This window comes from Nicotiana tabacum, chromosome 12 (genome assembly GCF_000715075.1).
Source record: "Nicotiana tabacum cultivar K326 chromosome 12, ASM71507v2, whole genome shotgun sequence".
NCBI classification, from domain to species: domain Eukaryota; kingdom Viridiplantae; phylum Streptophyta; class Magnoliopsida; order Solanales; family Solanaceae; genus Nicotiana; species Nicotiana tabacum.
Window position 1 is genome coordinate 117,206,507 of NC_134091.1, and position 20,056 is coordinate 117,226,562.

Here is a 20,056-nt window from a genome sequence, read left to right on the forward strand (position 1 = left end):
CGTGAAGCTCTTTATTGTGGCAAACTATTATTGATGATTTATTTTGGCATGAGCCGTGAGCTCTTTATTGTGGAAAAATATTATTGTTGAATTATTTTGGCAAGTTAAATTATTTGAGCACTTGAGGTGCAAATTGTGATATATTGTGATATTGATACGCATGCGGTGGTATAAGGTCTGGGTGTTGAAACGCATGCGGTGAGATAAGGGTGGCTTGATACGCGTGGCTAGTAGGGGAACTACTAGAAGTCATGCGGTGTGATAAGGGTGGCTAAAACGCGGGATGCTATTTCGGGAAAAATATTTTCTTTAAATAAATTGTGAAGGCTCCCGCGGTGATATAAGAAAATGAGATATTGTGAATTTATTTATGATTTGGGACTACGAGGCGGTACCTCGGGAGTGCCCTTGTTGATATTGATTTATGGCCGTAGTTGCCTTTGATTATTGTTGTGATTTTCTTAAAGTTGAAAAGAATTCTATTTTGTTTCAACGAGGTATTTATTTGCCATTATTTGATGTAATTAAATATGACATACTACTTGATTCATTTCCAATGTCATTTTATTTTACTACATTGATAAACATTTTACCATGCCATTATTTATTTTCCAGCTGGGCCTGACTTGACCTCGTCACTACTCTACCGAGGTTAGGCTTGACACTTACTGGGTACCGCTGTGGTGTACTCATACTACGCTTTTGCACATCTTTTTGTGCAGATCCGGGTACATTTTACCAGCCTAGACGTCAGTGAGTTACCTGCGCATGGAGACTTCGAGGTATATCTGCCAGCGTCCGCAGACTCCGGAGTGCCCTTCTATCTTACTATGTTATCTTCCTTATTTCCTTTAGACTCTGATGTATAGACACATAAAGAATAAATTCTTAGAAGCTTGTGACTTATTTCTACCGGGTTTTGGGAGTTAAAATTATTTGAATTATAGTTTATTTATTTAAGATATTTATTATTATTCCGTATTGATAGGCTTACCTAGTCTTAGAGACTAGGTGCCATCACGACATCCTACGGAGGGAATTTGGGGTCGGGACAAGGCCGACGTGCAGTTCGTACAGCAGCCAAAGTAGCACCCGTGGAGCTACCAATTTCTCCTGCTCATGAGCAAATTCCAGATATAGCTGAGCCGACAGGACCAGCTCAGACACCAGCTGTGCCCATTGTGATTCCATGCCTTCAGGAGGCTTTGGCCCAGATATTGACTGTATGCACTAGCCTTGCTCAGGCGGTTTCAGTTCCGGCCACACCAGCCACTTCTCAGGCCGGGGGAGGTGCTTAGATTCCCACCGCTCATACTCCAGAGCAGGTGGTGCAGGGACTTTAGATACCGGGGGTACTACCAGCCCAGCCGTGTAGTTGCTCATACCCAGGTGGGTCCAACTATGAGTGATGAGCAGTAGAAGAGACACGAGTTCTCCGCTCTCTTCTAGGAGAAGTTTGTTCCACAGACCCGCAGGGAGGAGTTGCGTAGGCAGTTTGAGCAGCTATGCCAGGAGATTCATCACGCGATCCAGTATGAGATGAGATTTTCAGAGTTGGCTCATCCCGCGATCTAGTTGGTTCCCACATAGAGGGAGAGGATTAGAAGGTTCATTGATGGCCTCAACTATGCACTGCACTTTTTCATGACTCTGGAGATTGCATTAGGTGATAGGTTAGACGAGGTGGTTGATATTGCTAGGCGGCTAGAGAAGGTTCATAGTCAGGAGCGTGAGGAGAAGGAGGCCAAGAGGCCTCGTGGTGCAAGTGGTTTCAGCGGTGTTTCTTCTTGAGGGCAGTTCCACCACAACAGGGGTAATCCTTATAGGCCCGCTCAGATGGCTCGTCCGGTTCATCGTGGTGCATCAACTAGCCATGGTTCATACAGTGCTCACCTGGGTTAGTCATCCCTCAGTGCCCTCCCAGCTTAGAGTTCATCTTATGCTCCATCAGTTCAGGGTTCATCTGTACCAGGTTCTTCTAGTAGCTACTCTGGCTCTCGAGGTTCGACTTAATCTCCACTACCATCGGGGAGTTACTTTGAGTGCGGGGAGTTTGGACATGTGTGGAGATAGTGTACCCGTCATTTTGGAGGTCCAGTTCAACAGAGGGGTCAGGTTATGACTTCCGCACCAATTACTTCACCACCCGCCCAGCCATCTCGGGGCGGGGCTCAGGAAGATAGAGGTCGCCCTAGAGGGGGAGGCCGATCAGGTGGGGGTTAGGCTCGATGCTATGCTTTCCCTTCTAGGTTAGAGGCCGTTGCTTCAGATGTAGTGATTACATGTATTGTCTCAGTATGCCACAGGGATGTTTCTACATTATTTGGCCCTGGTTCCATTTATTCGTATGTATCATCATATTATTCTCATTATTTGGATATGCCCCGTGAGTCCTTAGTTTTGCCTGTTTATATATCTAAGCGGGTGGGCGATTCTATTATTGTGAACCGTGTGTATCGATCATGTGTTGTGACCATTGGGGGATTGGAGATGAGAGTTGATCTCTTATTGCTTTGTGAGGTTGATTTTGATATGATTCTGGGTATGGATTAGTTGTCCCCATGTCATGCTATTTTGGATTGTCACGCTAAGACCGTTACATTGGTGATGTCGGAGTTACCTAGGATCGAGTGGAGAGGTTCTCTAGACTATGTTCCCAGTAGGGTGATTTCATATATGAAGGCCCAACGGATGGTTGGGAAGGGGTGCTTGTCATGTTTAGCTTTGTGAGGGATGTTCGTGCTGATACTCCTATTATTGATTCTATTCTGGTAGTGCGAGATTTTCCGGATGTGTTTCTTGCAGACCTGCTGGGCATGACACCCGATAGGGACATCGATTTGGTATTGACTTGGTGCTGGGCACTCAAACCATTTCTATTCCTCAGTACCATATGGCATCAACAACATTGAAGGAGTTGAAAGAGTACCTTCAGGAGCTTCTTGATAAGGGGTTCATTACGCCTAGTGTGTCGCTTTGGGGTGCACCGGTTCTTTTTGTAAAGAAGAAGGATGGTACTATGCGGATGTGCATTGACTATAGGCAGTTGAACAAAGTTACAATTAATAACAAGTATCCTTTATCGTGCATTGATGACTTATTTGACCAGCTTCAGGGAGCTAGAGTGTTCTCTAAGATTGATTTGAGGTCTGGGTATCACCAGTTGAAGATTCGGGACTTGGATATTTTGAATACGGCATTCAGGACCCGCTATGGTCACTATGAGTTCCTTGTTATGTCTTTTGGGCTGACCAATGCCCCAGTATCATTCATGCATTTGATGAATACTATATTCCATCCATATCTTGATTCGTTTGTCATACTATTTATTTATGATATTTTGGTGTACTCGCGTAGCCGGGAGGAGCATGAACAACATTTGTGGATTGTACTACAAAGGTTGAGGGAGAAGAAGTTGTATGCCAAGTTCTCCAGTGTGAGTTTTAGCTTAGTTCGGTGGAGTTCTTGGGGAACGTGGTGTCCAGTGAGGGGATCAAGGTGGATCCGAAGAAGATTGAGGCGATTTAGAGTTGTCCCAGACCGTCTTTAGCTACTGAGATTCGGAGTTTTCTCGGCTTGGCCGGATATTATCGTCACATCGTGGAGGGTTTCTCGTCCATTGCAGTGCCTTTGACCAGGCTGGCCCAGAAGGGTGCTCCATTCAGGTTGTCGGATGAGTGTGAGGAGAGCTTTTAGAAGCTCAAGACTGCCTTGACCACAACTCCAGTTCTAGTTTTGCCTGCAGCATCAAGTTCTTATTGTGATGACCCAAAATGTTATCTTTAAATTTAATTATTAATTATGTGATCTAAGAACTATTTACCATTACTCGACTTGCATGTGCAATCCATAAAAAATTTTCGGAAAGTTTTCAGGTGAAAAATGAATTAAAATATAAATTAGAGCTTTAAAACTTAACTGAGTTGACTTTGGTCAACATTTTGAGCAAACAGACTCGAATCAGTATTTTGACAATTTTGGTAGGTCTGTATCGTGATTTGGGACTTAGGCGTATGCCCGGAATCAAATTCCGAGGTCCCTAGCCCGAGATATGGAATTTTGATGAAAAATTAAAAGTTTAAGTTCAAATAGTGACCGGATGTCAAATTATGTGCAAACGACTCCGGAATAGAATTTTGATGATTCCAACAGCTCCGTATGGTAATTTTGGACTTAGGAGTGTGATCGGAATTTTATTTGAAAGTCCGTAGTAGAATTAGGCTTGAAATGCCGAAAGTTAAATTTTTGGGAAGTTTGACCGAGGGGTTGACTTTTTGATATCGAGATCGAAATCCAATTCTGAAAATTTTCATAGCTCAGTTATGTCATTTATGACTTGTGTGCAAAATTTGAAGTCATTCCGAATTGATTTGATGTGTTTCGACATAAGATATAGAATTTGAAAGTTCAAAGTTCATTGATTTTGATTTGAGGTGCGATTCGTCGTTTTGATGTTGTTTGATGTAGTTTGAAGCCTCAACTAAGTTTGTATGGTATTTTGTGACATGTTGAAATAATTTGTTAAGGTCCCGAGGGTCTCGGGTGGATTTCGGAAGGTAAACGGAATGGATTTCGGACAAAGAGTGCTGGAAATTTCTGTTGCAGAAATTTCGTGCGTGGAGCCAAATTTGAAAGCTTATATCTCACAATTCATAAGGAATCAGAACTTTTTCAAAACATGAAAGTTGTAATCGTTTGATTATAGTTTCAAGAAAGTTAAACCATTCATTATTTGGACATTTATACAGAAAGTGATGATGGATTGAATGAAGGCTGGTAGAGCAGTTTCGCCAAAAATTTTTGATGCGTGGAGCTAATTTTGGAAGCTTATATCTTGCAATTCATAAGGAATCAGAATATTTTCAAAACATGAAAGTTGTAGTCGTTGGATTATAGTTTCCAAAAAGTTAAACCATTTATCATTTGGATATTTGTACATAAAGTTATGATCAATTGAAGGAAGGCTGGTAGAGCAGTTTCTGGTGGACTTTTAGTGACGAAAAATTGACTTTTAGTGACGGAAAATGGACTTTTAGTAACAGAAAATGGACTTTTAGTGACGGATTGGCAGAAACTTAAGGACCAAAAATGGTCATTTCATTCATTTCATTTTGGATTTTTGGAGCACGGTTCTTGGGCGATTTTTGGGCGATTTTCACGGGAAAACATTGGGGTAAGTGTTCCTTATCCTATATTGATTATATTTTATGATTTCATACTCATTTATATCATGAATCCGTGAATTTATGGAAGAAAAATCAAGATTTTTGCAAAATCTTCCAAAAACAAAAATTTAAGATTTGGAGGTCGAGTTGTTATCGGATTTTGGTAAAATTGGTATGGGTGGACTCGTAATTGAATGGATTGTCGGATTTTATAAGTTTCGCCGGATTCCGAGATATGGGCCCCACGGGCAAAGTTTGAGCTAATTTTGGATTTTAATGAAAATGTAATATTTTCTTATGAAATTGATTACTATAATTTTTGTTGACTGTATCGAATTAATTATGACTAGATACGAGTCGATCGGAGTCAGAAAATCGAGAAAAAAGCATAATACTAGGTTAAATTGGAGCAAGTCGAGGTAAGTGACTTGTCTAACCTTGTGTGGGGGAAATTTCCCCTAGGATTGGTATTGATGTGATTATTGAAATATATTGAAAGTCGTGTGCACTAGGTGACGAGTGTCTACACGGGCTAAATTGTGAAAGATTATATTTTTAAATTATGTAGATCACTGTTGCGCATTTATTAAATTATTTTATCTTGTTATGTTCTTCATCATTGATCTGAGATATATACTTCAAATTTGTTTGATCTTTTCTTACTAATTATTTTACATGTTTAGTTGAAACTTGGTTTCTTTTATTCTGTGCATTATTTGAAGGTTGATTTTTTTTAAATTAAATATTATTAATATGAAGTATTTGACATTTTTAAACTTGATATTGAAATATTATTTTCCTAAATTATTTACTCCTGAATATTTTTATACTCATTGTGAGGGAGTCGTGAGCTCTTTTTGTGAAAGAATATTATTGTTGAATTATTTTGACATGAGCCGTGAGCTCTTTATTGTGGAAAAATATTATTGTTGAATTATTTTGACATGAGCCGTGAGCTCTTTGTTGTGAAAAAATATTATTGATGAATTATTTTGACATGAGCCGTGAGCTCTTTATTGTGGCAAACTATTATTGATGATTTATTTTATCATGAGCCGTGAGCTCTTTATTGTGGAAAAATATTATTGTTGAATTATTTTGGCAAGTTAAATTATTTGAGCACTTGAGGTGCAAATTGTGATATATTGTAATATTGATACGCATGCGGTGGTATAAGGTCTGGGTGTTGAAACGCATGCGGTAAGATAAGGGTGGCTTGATACGCGTGGCTAGTAGGGGTGACTACTAGAAGTCATGCGGTGTGATAAGGGTGGATAAAACGCGGGATGCTATTTCGGAAAAAAATATTTTTTTTTTAAAAATAAATTGTGAAGGCTCCCGCGGTGATATAAGGAAATGAGATATTGTGAAATTATTTATAACTTGGGACTACGAGGCGGTACCTCGGTAGTGCCCTTGTTGATATTGATTTATGGCCATAGTTGCTTTCGATTAATTGTTGTGATTTTCATAAAGTTGAAAGAAATTATGTTTTGATTCTACGAGATATTATTTGCAATTATTTGGTGTCATTAAATGTGACATACTATTTGATTCATTTCCAATGTCATTTTATTTTACTACATTGATAAACATTTTACCATGCCATTATTATATTCCAGTAGGGCCTTACCTGACCTCGTCACTACTCTACCGAGGTTAGGTTTGGCGCTTACTGGGTACCGCTGTGGTGTACTCATACTACGCTTCTGCACATCTTTTTGTGCAGATCCAGGTATATTTTACCAGCCTAGACGTCAGTGAGTTACCTGCGCACGGAGACTTCGAGGTATATCTGCCAGCGTCCGCAGACTCCGGAGTCCCCTTCTATCATTTTATGTTGCTTCCTTATATTTTATTTAGACCTTGATATATAGAGACATTGAGAATAAATTCTTAGAAGCTTGTGACTTATTTCTACCGGGTTTTGGGAGTTGAAATTGTTTGAATTGTAGTTTATTTATTTCAGATATTTATTATTATTCCGCATTGATAGGCTTACCTAGTCTTAGAGACTAGGTGCCATTACGACATCCTACGGAGGGAATTTGGGGTCGTGACAAGTTGGTATCAGAGCACTAGGTTCATAGGTGTTATGAGTTACAAGCAGGTTTAATAGAGTCTTGTGGATCGGTACGGAGACGTCTGTACTTATCTTCGGGAGGCTATGGAACTATTAGGAAAATATTCACTTCTTTGATTCCTTATCGTGCGACATTGATTTAGCTTGAAACATATATCTCATATTCCTTTGTATCCACTCGTGTATGACATTGCGCACTTAATATCAGTTGTGCGTCGACGGTTCGTGATGCCGCAGATGGACTACAAGGGATCCAGAGATGCTCAAACATTGCCTTAACGTGTGGTTCCGACTGAAGATGTGGGCGTATTGAGAGATCACCTAGTGAATCATGTGCGAGGTGCAACGGATATTGGCGTCTGGTTGATTTATACGAGCTGTGAAGGTTATTATTGTAGATCATCGGACGTTGTGACCTATGACTTCACGCCGTCCACTATCAATGGGTGGATTGTGGGGTCATGTATTATATCAGTTTTGGGCCTGAAATGTATATATGTGGTACTGAAAGGTTCCCTAAAATTTACACATGTTTAAGGCCTGAGATTTTATAGAGGATAAGGTTGGGACTTGCGGTATGTCCGCCTCCTTAATAATCCTATATTTAATACCAAAGGAGTTATAGAAACAACTCTAAATTTATAGAAGTCTACTCAGCGTGGACGTCACTGTTGCGGATTTTGGGGTGCTTCGGAGTAAGTACACTTGTTGACGAGAGTCTGGACTATGTGGTTCGTGATAAGATTTGTCTGTATGGAGCTCTACTTTCGTGATCGTTATGTATAAATAGGGGTAAGGGTTACCCCAAAGAAGAATCGAAGAGTTTGTTAAGAAATTGGTCAGCTCAACAGTGTTGAGTCAGCATAACAAAAGAAGAAATTTGCCTTGGGAGAGATAATTCTCCACCAGTGTTCGTGGCAAGCCTATGAAGAGGGCAGACCAGCCAATGCAACACCTCCCACTTGGCTCAGTTCTCAGAAACGCTTTTGAAAGAGTTTATTTTCTAGACTCTCCGTAATGCGTGGCGCATAGGGTTTGAATGGTTGCGTCATGTCACTATTGACGATGTCAGAATATGCCATCAAGTTCAATAAGTTAGCCCGTCATACTCCTACTTTGCTTCCTACACCCAAAGGGCGAGTCCATAGACTCATTAAAAAACTCAATTATGATCATAAAATTTTGTACGACTCGGGAGCTACAAGCTGATACTTCATTGCTGCTAGTTGTACAAATTACCAAGATATTAGAATGTGTTCAGGGTAAGGAAAAAGGAAACTAAGGAGACCAAGACATCTGGAGGTTCTGGGGGATTCAGTGGATTCTACTCTACAAGTACAAATCATTATGGCGGGGGCTCGGGCAGTCGGCCAGCCCAGTTCGCACATCGAATTACTCGAGGTGCTCCAGTAAGTTCTTTTAATGCACCACCGACATGAGTTCCTATAATGGTTATTCCAGTTATTTGCAAAGACTCAATATGAGCAGCCTAACCCGCAAAAGGGGTTGTTATGAATACGGTGATACTAGGCACATCATGAGAAAATTATCCCAAACTTGGGAGAGACATATTTCATCAAAGCACTCAGGCTACATGCCCCATTAAAGTTACTACACCACCCACACGACCAGTTAGGGGTGGAGGACAGACGGGTAGAAGGCGTCCTAGAGGTGGAGACCCAGCCGTTGATATATTTATTTTACGGTATGGCGGAGGTCGCTACATCAGATGGTATCGTTACAGGTACGACCTCGATTTAATATAAAGGAATAATTTTCTAAAGTTGATTCGGTTCTCAATATCGAAACGAGTCTTCCTATTGTGCTCCACTTATGAGTGAGCTTCATAATTCTATAATTTACTTATGTGTTTACCCCTGTTGGGAGATTTTATGGAGATAACTACGCCTATCATTTCGTGTTGGTCACTAATAAGAGCTGCGAGGCTAAATGTGGCTTTCTGTTACTCATTTCGGTAAATTTTGATGTAAATTCCGAATAATTAATTGCAAATTATGAATTATATGCCATACCGGTGTGGGGTTCATTATGTGTTGTGATTTGGTGTAACCGAAATTATTTAAAAGGAGAAAATAGAAATTTTCAATTGGCACGATGTGAATATTACTTGTGATTCAGAACTGAGGATGAGATCCTCATATTTTTTATATAAATTGATATGTTTAAACCGGGCTACGAGCTACGGTGGAAGTTATATAAGGACGAGATCCTTGTGAGAAAAATTCTTGTGTTTAAGTTCTCCCTTGTGAAATTAAATTTGTACTATAGTACTAATAGGGAGTCATGCCTGTTAGGCTTATTTGAAAATTCTTATATGAAATTCTCTGTGCATAGTTGTCAAATTCGTGTTGTAATTATTAATTTTTAACCTACGAGGTAGGTGCCCGCCTAGGTGGCGTTAAATGTGACTTGTTAATTCGGGTAAATAATTATGAAGTCTTCATGCCTCACATCTAGTTATCAGTATTGTGAAGGTTTGCAATGAGAATTTTGTTAACATGAGGTTAAATGACGATTCTGTAATTTATTATGAACAACTATTAAGACCAAATTGATCCAAGAGGGTGCCCCATTTACAGGGTCAGACGAGTGTGAGTTAAGCTTTCAGAAGCTCAAGATCACTTTGACTCCGACACAAGCATTGGTATTACTTACATGTTCAAGGTCTTATACTATGTATTGTGACGCGTCGCGTATTGATCTCGGTGCGATGTTGATGCAAGACGGTAGGGTGATTGCCTACGCATCTAGACAGTTAAAGGTACATAAAAAAAATTAATAAAAAAAAAATAATTCGGTCCACGACCTTGAGTTAGCAGCTATTATTTGTGCCTTGAAGAATTTGGCTCCATTATTTGTATGGTGTCCATTGTGAGGTCTACACCGATCACCAAAATCTACAATATCTGTTTAAACAGAAGGATCTTAATTTGCGGTAGCGGAAATGGTTGGAGTTACTTAAGGATTATTATATCACCATTCTATATCATCTTGGGAAGGCCAATGTAGTGGCCGATGCCTTGAGTCAAAAGGCGGAGAGTTTGGGCAGCTTAGCATATTTACCGGTAGTAGAGAGGCCTCTAGCCTTGGATGTTCAGGCCTTGGCCAACCAGTTTGTTAGACTGGATGTTTTCGAGTCAAGCCGAGTTTTGCTTGTGTGGTTTCTCAGTCTTCTCTTTATGACCGTATCATGGAACGTCGGTATGATGACCCCCATCTGCTTGTCTTTAAGGACACAGTTCAGCACGACGATGCCAAGGAAGTCACAATTGGAGATGAAGATGTATTACAGATGCAGGGCAGGCTATGTGTGCCTAATATAGATGGTTTTCGTGAATTGATTCTCCAGGAGGCTCACAGTTTGCGGTACTCCATACATTCGGGTGCTGCAAAGATGTAGCAGGACTTGAGGCAACATTATTGGTGGAGGAAGATGAAGAAAGACATAGTAGAGTATGTAGCTCGGTGTCTAAATTGTCAACAAGTGAAATATGAGCATCAACGACCTAGTGGATTGCTTCAGAAGTTAGTGATTCCAGAATGGAAATGGGAGAGGATCACTATGGATTTCATTGTTGGGCTCTCACGGACTCAGAGGAAGTTCAATGCAGCTTGGGTGATTGTGGATAGATTGACCAAGTCAGCTCATTGCAATCCTATGATGACTACCTACTCTTCCGAGCAGTTGGCTCGAATCTATATTCGCGAGATTGTCAGATTTCACGGCATACTGGTATCTATCATCTCTGACTGGGGTACGCAGTTTACATCACGGTTCTGGAGGGTAGTACAACGTGAGTTGGGTACTCGGGTAGAGTTGAGTACAATATTTCACCCTCAGACAGACGGGCAGTCCGAACGCACTATTCAGATACTGGAGGATATGCTTCGTGCGTGTGTGATAGATTTTGGGGGGTGCTTGGGATCAGTTCTTACCACTTGCGTAGCTTGCTTACAACAACAGTTATCAGTCAAGCATTCAGATGGCTCCGTATGAGGCCTTGTATGGTAGGTGGTGCCAGTTCCCAGTGGGTTGGTTCGAACCGGGCGAGGCTAGGCTATTGGGTACAGACTTGGTTCAGGATGCCTTGGAAAAGGTTAAGTTGATTCAGGATTGACTTCGTACAGCCCAATCTAGACAGAAGAGTTATGCGAATCGGAAGGTTCGTGATGTTGCATTCATGGTTGGTGAGCGGGTATTGCTCCGGGTTTCGCCTATGAAGGGTGTGATGAGGTTCGGGAAGAAGGGCAATTTGAGCCCTAGGTATATTGGGTCTTTTGAGATTCTTGAGAAAGTTGGAGAGGTAGCTTACAAACTTGTACTACCACCTAGTCTCTTTGCCGGTCATCCAGTATTCTATGTTTCCAAGCTTCAGAAATATCACGGCGATCTGTCTCATGTGCTAGACTTCAGTTCGATTCAGTTGGACAAGAATCTATCTTATGTTAAGGAACCAATGGCTATTTTGGATAGGCATGTTCGAAAGCTGAGGTCAAAGAACATTGCTTCCGTGAAGGTTAAGTGGAGGGGTCATCCGGTCGAGGAGGCGACTTGGGAGACCGAGCATGATATGCGCAGCTGTTATCCACACTTATTCACCAGCTTAGGTACTTTTTCTAACTTCGTTCGAGGACGAACGTTTATTTTAGAGGTGGAGAATGTGATGACCCAAAATGTCATCTTTAAATTTAATGATTAATTATGTGATCTAAGCATTATTTACCATTACTCGACTTGCGTGTGCAGTCTGTAAAAAATTTTCGGAAAGTTTTCAGGTGAAAAATGAATTAAAATATGAATTAGAGCTTTAAAACTCAACTGAGTTGACTTTGGTCAACATTTTGAGCAAACAGACTCAGATCAGTTTTTTGACAGTTTTGGTAGGTTTGTATCGTGATTTGGGACTTAGGCGTATGCCCGGAATCAAATTTCGAGGTCCCTAGCCCGAGATATGGAATTTTGATGAAAAATTAAAAGTTTAAGTTCAAATAGTGACCGGATGTCAAATTATGAGCAAACGACCCCGGAATAGAATTTTGATAATTCCAACAGCTCCGTATGGTAATTTTGGACTTAGGAGCGTGATCGAAATTTTATTTGGAAGTCCGTAGTGGAATTAGGCTTGAAATGCCGAAAGTTGAATTTTTGGGAAGTTTGACCGAGGGATTGACTTTTTGATATCGGAGTCAAAATCCGATTCTGAAAATTTTCATAGCTCAGTTATATCATTTATGACTTGTGTGCAAAATTTGAAGTTATTCCGAATTGATTTGATGTGTTTTGACACAAGATATAGAATTTAAAAGTTCAAAGTTCATTGATTTTAATTTGAGGTGCGATTCGTCGTTTTGATGTTGTTTGATGTAGTTTGAAGCCTCGACTAAGTTCGTATGATATTTTAGGACATGTTAAAATAATTGGTTAAGGTCCTGAGGGTCTCGGGTGGATTTCGGAAGGTAAACGGAATGGATTTCGGACAAAGAGTGCTGGAAATTTCTGTTGCAGAAATTTCGTGCGTGGAGCCAATTTTGGAAGCTTATATCTCACAATTCATAAGGAATCAGAACATTTTCAAAACATGAAAGTTATAGTCGTTTGATTATAGTTTCCAGAAATTTAAACCATTCATTATTTGGACATTTGTACAGAAAGTGATGATGGATTGAATGAAGGCTGGTAGAGCAGTTTCGCCAGAAATTTCTGATGCGTGGAGCCGATTTTGGAAGCTTATATATCGCAATTCATAAGGAATCAGAACATTTTCAAAACATGAAAGTTGTAGTCGTTGGATTATAGTTTCCAGAAAGTTAAACCATTTATCATTTGGACATTTGTACATGAAGTTATGATCAATTGAAGGAAGGCTGGTAGAGCAGTCTCTGGTGGACTTTTAGTGACGAAAAATAGACTTTTAGTGACGGAAAATGGACTTTTATGACGGATTGACAGAAACTTAAGGACCAAAAATGGTCATTTCATTCATTTCGTTTTGGATTTTTGGAGCACGGTTCTTGGGCGATTTTCACGGAAAAACATTGGGGTAAGTGTTCCTTATCCTATATTGATTATATTTCATGATTCCATACTCATTTACATCATGAATCCGTGAATTTATTGAAGAAAAATCAAGATTTTTGCAAAATCTTCTAAAAACGAAAATTTAAGATTTGGAGGTCGAGTTGTTATCGGATTTTGGTAAAATTGGTATGGGTGGACTCGTAATTGAATGGGTTGTCGGATTTTATAAGTTTCGTCGGATTCCGAGAAGTGGGCCCCACGGGCAAAGTTTGAGCTAATTTCGGATTTTAATGAAAATGTAATATTTTCTTATGAAATTGATTACTATAATTTTTATTGACTGTATCGAATTAACTATGACTAGATACGAGTCGATCAGAGTCAGAAAATCGAGGAAAAAGCATAATACTAGGTTAAATTGGAGCAAGTCGAGGTAAGTGACTTATCTAACCTTGTGTGGGGAAAATTTTTCCTAGGATTGGTATTGATGTGATTATTAAAATGTGTTGAAAGTCGTGTGCACGAGGTGACGAGTGTGTACACGGGCTAAATTGCGAAAGATTATATTTTTAAATTGTGTAGATCACTGTTGCGCATTTATTAAATTATTTTATCTTGTTATATTCTTCATCATTGATCTGAGATATATACTTCAAATTTGTTTGATCTTTTCTTACTAATTATTTTACCTGTTTAGTTGAAACTTGGTTTCTTTTATTCTGTGCATTATTTGAAGGTTGATTTTCTTTAAATTAAATATTATTAATATGAAGTATTTGACATTTTTAAACTTGATATTGAAGCAACGTAGTAAAGATTTTGAAATATTATTTTCCTAAATTATTTACTCCTGAATATTTTTATACTCATTGTGAGGGAGCCGTGAGCTCTTTATTGTGGAAGAATATTATTGTTGAATTATTTTGACATGAGCCGTGAGCTCTTTATTGTGAAAAAATATTATTGTTGAATTATTTTGACATGAGCCGTGAGCTCTTTATTGTGGAAAAATATTATTGATGAATTATTTTGACATGAGCCGTGAGCTCTTTATTGTGGCAAACTATTATTGATGATTTATTTTGGCATGAGCCGTGAGCTCTTTATTGTGAAAAAATATTGTTGTCGAATTAATTTGGCAAGTTAAATTATTTGAGCACTTGAGGTACAAATTGTGATATATTGTGATATTGATACGCATGCGGTGGTATAAGGTCTGGGTATTGAAATGCATGCGGTGAGATAAGGGTGGCTTGATACGCGTGGCTAGTAGGGGTGACTACTAGAAGTCATGCGGTGTGATAAGGGTGGCTAAAACACGGGATGCTATTTCAGGAAAAAATATTTTTTTAAAAATAAATTGTGAAGGCTCCCGCGGTAATATAAGGGAATGAGATATTGTGAAATTATTTATAACTTGGGAATACGAGGCGGTACCTCGGTAGTGCCCTTGTTGATATTGATTTATGGCCATAGTTGCGTTCGATTAATTGTTGTGATTTTCATAAAGTTGAAAAAAATTCTGTTTTGATTCCACGAGATATTATTTGCAATTATTTGGTGTCATTAAATGTGACATATTATTTGATTCATTTCCAATGTCATTTTATTTTACTACATTGATAAATATTTTACCATGCCATTATTATATTCCAGTAGGGCCTTACCTGACCTCGTCACTACTCTACCTAGGTTAGGCTTGGCACTTACTAGACGTCAGTGAGTTACCTGTGCACGGAGACTTCGAGGTATATCTGCCAGCGTCCGCAGACTCTGGAGTCCCCTTCTATCATTTTATGTTGCTTCCTTATATTTTATTTAGACCTTGACATATAGAGATATCGAGAATAAATTCTTAGAAGCTTGTGACTTATTTCTACCGGGTTTTGAGATAGTAAGCAACCTCCACTTCCAACCAAGAGGTTGTGAGTTCGAGTCACCCCAAGAGCAAGGTGGGAAGTTCTTGGAGGGAAGGACCTCTCTACCTCATGGTAGAGGTAAGGTCTGCGTACACACTATCCTCCCCAGACCCCACCAAGTGGGATTATACTGGTAAGGTCTACGTACACACTACCCTCCCTAGACCCCGCTAGGGGAATTATAATAGGTTGTTGTTGTATATTTTTAAGTTTTTTCAATTTTTTTAAAGTATTTTTTTTTTTGTAAAAATTGAAAAAATAATATTTTTTGTAAAAACTGAAAAATATATATTTTGTAAAAACTGAAAGAAAAAAAAAGAAAATTGCAAAATATATATTTTCAGTTTTTTCAATTTTTTAAAGTATTCTTTTGTAAAAACTAAAGAAAAAAAAAGATTTTGCAAAATATTTTCTTTTTTTAAACTAATGCATATGTAGTCCACTGCTTTAGTAGAGTTTTTTTTTCCTTCAATTTTTACAAAAAATATTTTTTCAGTTTTTACAAAAACAATACTTTAAAAAAACTGAAAAAACTTAAAAATATATATTTTGTAAATTCCTCTTTTTTGTTTTTCAGTTTTTACAAAAAAAAAAAGTTCCAGTTTTTACAAAATATATGCTTTAAGTTTTTTCAGTTTTTTTAAAGTTTTTGTTTTTGTAAAAACTGAAAAACAAAATATTTTTTTGTAAAAACTGGAAAAAAAACTCTCCTAAAGCAGTGGACTACATATGCATTAGTTTTAAAAAATGAAAATATTTTGCAAAATCTTTTTTTTCCTTCAGTTTTTACAAAAATAATACTTTAAAAAACTGAAAAATATATATTTTGCAAATTCCTTTTTTTTTTCTTTCAGTTTTTACAAAAAATATTTTTTTTTTCCAGTTTTTACAAAAAACATACTTTAAAAACTGAAAAAACTTAAAAATATATATTTTGCAAATTCCTTTTTTTCAGTTTTTACAAAAAAAAAAAAATCAGTTTTTATAAGATATATGCTTTAAAAAACTGATTTTTAAAACGGATCGGATGGTGGATTTTTTAAAACGGATCGGGTAAAAAAAAGAAATGAGTCGTTTTCATCTGGTGCAGCCACGTGACACTCCATCCAAAATAAGGGTATACTTGTTCCAAAGTATGACGAGAGGGGTATATATGACCCAATAGTATAATGAGGGGTATTCTTAGACCATTTTCGAAAGTACATGAGTATATTTGGCCCTTTACCGTTGTGGAAATGATGGAATCTGTATTGTCTGTTAATATATATAGGGAGGATTTAATTCAAGATATCTCAACTAATATATAATAACTAATATAATGTGGGCTGTCTTGGGTGTGTAAATAATTTTTAATGGCACAACTGTTGTATAACACCCTTAATTTATTTCTAACACCATGTTAGTGGTTATGAATAAACTTCTTGACTTACTAAAAAAAGGCTAACTCATTGGCAGTTGGTGCGTGGAATCCGATCTGTCAACTCATGTTGAAGAATAGGAACAATAAATACTCCATATATCCATTTTCATTTGATTAAAGGCTTTTTAAAATATTTACTCCCTCTTTAACTTAAAAAATTTGTTCCAAAATAATTATACTTTAGGAATTCAAGATTAAATTTATTAATTGTTTCCAACTATACCCTTAATATTAAAGAAGTAGTAGTTCTTTTTTATACTACTAGATTCTCAAAAAGCATTTAACGGGGTAACTTAGTAAACTATACTTTGTATTTATTATTTTTATTAATAGACGTAAAAAGAGCTAAAGCAACGGTTACAAAATACAGTAATTTTTAAGTATTAATGTCCTAACCCATACTTACAACCTTAAATACTTGATTTATCTAGTTTTATGCATGCTATAAAAATGTACACCAATAAACCGGTTTTATTTGGTAAACGAAAGAACAATATTATCCTTTAATTATATAGCTAGTATTCCTAATCATCACAAACTTTTGATATCATCACATAAGAAACGTCTATCGTAACATTTGTAGAAACTGAATTTATAAATTAGAAAGGGTAAAAAAAAAAAGTTTAAATAAATGAATGGTGGAGTTAAGAAAGTATAACTCGATTTTATCACTTTCTTCAAAATTTATTGCTTTGATGTTGTGGCTTTGGCTGTGTCCATAATCAAAGTCGAACGGAAACACTTTTATAGTTTTCTGAATGGATTCCCATTAGTAGTTTTACGAACAACCGTCTGCTATTATGCCGAGCATCCTTCCACGTCCTTTGGACCTGCTAAAGTTATTTATATAAATGATCATCGGTTTTGTCTTGCTGCAACAATCTGTTCTATATCAAGCACTTCTGTTAACAAATTTGTTTCATGCCATTACATAACCATTTAGCCACAATTATTGGCAGTAAATTAGTATGGCGACAACTTGCATGAAAATACAACGAGTAACCGCGAATACCACAATTCAATTCCGCCAAGGACAAAATTCGCTTCTCTTTTCACTCCATGTATGGCAGACAAACGGCCATAATTGTACTCTGAATTTTCCCTGTATCAACCGTCCGAGAATCAATTCTATTGAATTTCTTAACATTGTTAGTAAATTGGGTTCAAAACCAGAAAAAGGCGGAAAAGCAAAATTTAGAATCGAAAATGCAAAAATATTCCGAGCCTACAATTTTCTAGTGTTCTTAAAGAATTTATTCCCCTTACTCATGCCTAAAGTTGTAGATTAATTCCTCTCAGGATAAAACAGAATAGCGGCACTCCAAATTATAAAGTTTCGGCAAACTCAAATGGCGGAGTAAAGTGTACACTTGTGTTTGTTTTGGAAAACCAATGCAGAATAAGACGAGAAATTTCGGAATTTTTTGGTGTGTGAAAAAATGAGGCAAGGTCTCTCTATTTATAGCCAACAAATGGGTGAGAAAAAAAGGTGTCTTTCCTCGTGGTAGGAGTGTACAAAGCAAACCGACAAATCGTACCAAACGGATAATCTGAGTCAAACCGAGAAAATAAATCCAACTATCACTACTAGAAATCCGCTAAACACCGACCAAAAAAATTGACCAAAGTTGGTCGGTTATGGCCAATTACCGACCAAAATGCGACCATTTATATGTGGACGGTATTTTGAAGGTCGGAAAGGCATACCGACCAAAGTTTGTCGGAAATTACCGACCAAAGTTGGTCGGTCAATTAAATTCAAAAAATAATATTGCAAAAAGAAACCGACCAAAGTTGGTCGGTGTTTTAATTATGTAATCAAAAGATTCACCATCTGGGAATCGAACTGGGGTCTGTACTGTGGCAGGATACTATTCTACCACTATACCATTGGTGCATTTTATTTTAAGACTGTCTTTTATTTGATTTATACTCTTTAATTATATTTTCGCACAAAAATAACAGGCCAAAGTTGGTCAATTTTATTAAAAAATAAAATTACCGACCAAAGTTAGTCGGTTTTTTAAAATGACCGGCTGCATAATTAACCGACCAATTTTGGTCGATTTTTTTAATATTAATTTTTATTTATTTTAATTAAAAAACCGGCCAAAGTTGGTCGGTTTCTTGAAAAATAAATTTCGCAGGACTCAAAAATAGTTTCCCGTATTTTTGCGCCAAAGAAAACCGACCAAAGTTGCTCGGTTTCGTAAAAAACAAAAAATTAAAAAATAAAATATTTTAAAAAATTGGTCAGTTTTTTGGCTGGTATTTTAACCGACCAAAGTTGGTCGGTCGACCTTGGCTGATTTTTTTCGAATTTCTAGTTGTGTATGGTTCGGTTTGATTTGGTTTGGTGTTGGAAAAAAAATTCGACTATAATTGGTTTGGATTTGTTTTAACTAAAAAAAAGTGAAACTGAAATCAAATCAACCCGACATTATATGTGTATAGGATAAAATTGATTTATATTAAATGTTCATATGGTAGCGTGACATATGCAATCAGAGGCAGATGGAAGATGAAGCGAGTAAAAACCAGATCCGAAGACAACAACTTCAGCTGGCAGCCTGGCACATGGAAGATATCGAAGGGAACACAATCAACGGAAGAAAATGAATGCTTGCCACCAGATGACATTTAATGGAAAATATTCCTAAGTATTAAATAACACAGATATTGCAGAGAAGTTTTTCATTCATGGCATGCCGTTACATATTTATCAATGACTCCCATTACTGTCATTTAAGAGGGGCTTGATCCTAAGACCTTGTTCTCTAGGTATAGCTATAAATAGTGACTTCAACAGCCATTGTTAGGGAAGAAAATTCTGACAAACTTATGCCACACACTATTCCAAGCAGAATAATACTTTATTTTTTGTCTAACGTTATTCTTATTGCTACTTTCGGAAACTTTGCTCCCGAAACCAAGTTGTCTGCTATTATATCTCGATTTCAACACTTAGTCTTGTATTTTATTTAGTTTATTTATTATTTTGGGATCAAATCGATTCGCTTGCCTATAAACCTTGTTATAAATTCAACGGTACCGTTTTACAGGTAAACAGTTTGGTCCCCACCGTGGGGCAGTAGACAACTGCATAATTGAGGTGATCCTTGCATCTATAACTAACCTGTTTGATTCTTTGTTTCTCAGCAAAAATCGTAAAAGATGGCAGCTAACGATGTCAACATCGCACAAAACGGTGGGGCACAAGAAAATCTGCCTTAACATGAGGATTCGATCAACGACACCCGCAACGAGAAGGTTGTAGCAACGCCAGTTCATGGCGGGCAATATCCCCGACATATACGGTAGGCAACTCCCGATGATGTTGAGGACGAGCACGCTGCGAAAACGGTGAAGATCTTGAAAGAAGAGTAAAAGGCCATCATGAGACATCTCTCATGGCAAGACAGGTCATGA